The sequence below is a fragment of the Lepus europaeus genome, chromosome 18 (assembly GCF_033115175.1).
Source record: "Lepus europaeus isolate LE1 chromosome 18, mLepTim1.pri, whole genome shotgun sequence".
In the NCBI taxonomy this organism is placed as follows: Eukaryota; Metazoa; Chordata; class Mammalia; order Lagomorpha; family Leporidae; genus Lepus; species Lepus europaeus.
The window spans coordinates 69922579-69923648 of NC_084844.1; the positions used below are offsets into that span (position 1 = coordinate 69922579).

Sequence of the window (1070 nt, forward strand, 5' to 3'; positions counted from 1 at the left end):
AAGCGCTGCTTTTTGATCCCGATTCCAGTCTCTCTCTCTCTCGCTCGCTCTCGCTCTCGCTCTTGCTCTCTCTCGCTCTCTTGCTCGCTCTCTCTCTCTCCCAAATCTCTCCCCTTCTGGTCTCCTCGGGAAGCCCCGCGCTCACAGCACCTCCGCCCCTTCCCCTCCTCCTCTCGCCCCGCCCTCAGGCCCCGAGTCCCAGCCGCAAAGGGTCGGGCCAGGCCTGCGCACAGCGCCCACAGGTGCTACAGGACCGAGACGGAGCCGGAGCCGCCGGGCCCGCGGCAGACTTCAGGGCGTGGGGGGCGGGCGACAACCACAGCCCGGATCGCATCAGGCGGCCCATGAACGCCTTTCTGGTGCGGTCCCGCGGGCAGCGGTGCAAGATGGCCCAGGAGAACCCCGCGATGCACAGCTTGGAGATCAGCAAGCGCCTGGGCGCCGAGTCGAAACCCTTGTGGGAGACGGAGAAGCGGGCGTTCACCCACGAGGCCGAGAGGCTGCGAGCGCAGCACATGGAGGAGCACCGGGTTATAAATTCCGGCCCTGGCAGAAAACCCAGACGCTCAGGAAGAAGGATCAGTGCACACTGCCCGGCGGGCTGCTGGACCTGGCGGCCACAGCAGGTGAGCGGGGGGCGGGAGGGGGGAGGGTCGCCGGCCTGGGCGCGGTGGCTAACCATCCCGTGGACAGCTATGCACAGGAATGGCTGGAGCAAGGGCAGCTACAGCGCGATGCAGGACCCGCTGGGCTGCCCGCAGCTCCTGGCGCTGCACAGATGCAGCCCAGGCACCCTGCGGTGTGAGCGCGCTGCAGTACAACTCCAGGAGCAGCTCGCGGACCTGCATGGACGACTCTCCCGCCTACAGCACGTCCTACACGCCACAGGGCACTCCGGCATGGCGCTAGGCTCCATGGGCTCGGGGGTCAAGTCCAAGGCCAGCTCCAGCTCCGTGGTTACCTCTTTCTCCCACTCCAGGAAGCCCTGGAATACGGGCATGTTGACGACTAGGCCCAATGCCTGCCCCGGAGTCGATGTCCCTAGTCACTATATTCCATGGCTCATATAG

The 1070-nt window shown here is 66.1% G+C and overlaps 1 pseudogene; it reads left to right on the plus strand.

Moving 5' to 3' along the window:
• The first annotated feature begins 261 nt into the window (after positions 1-261).
• Positions 262-1070, plus strand: LOC133746975 (transcription factor SOX-2-like; annotated as a pseudogene).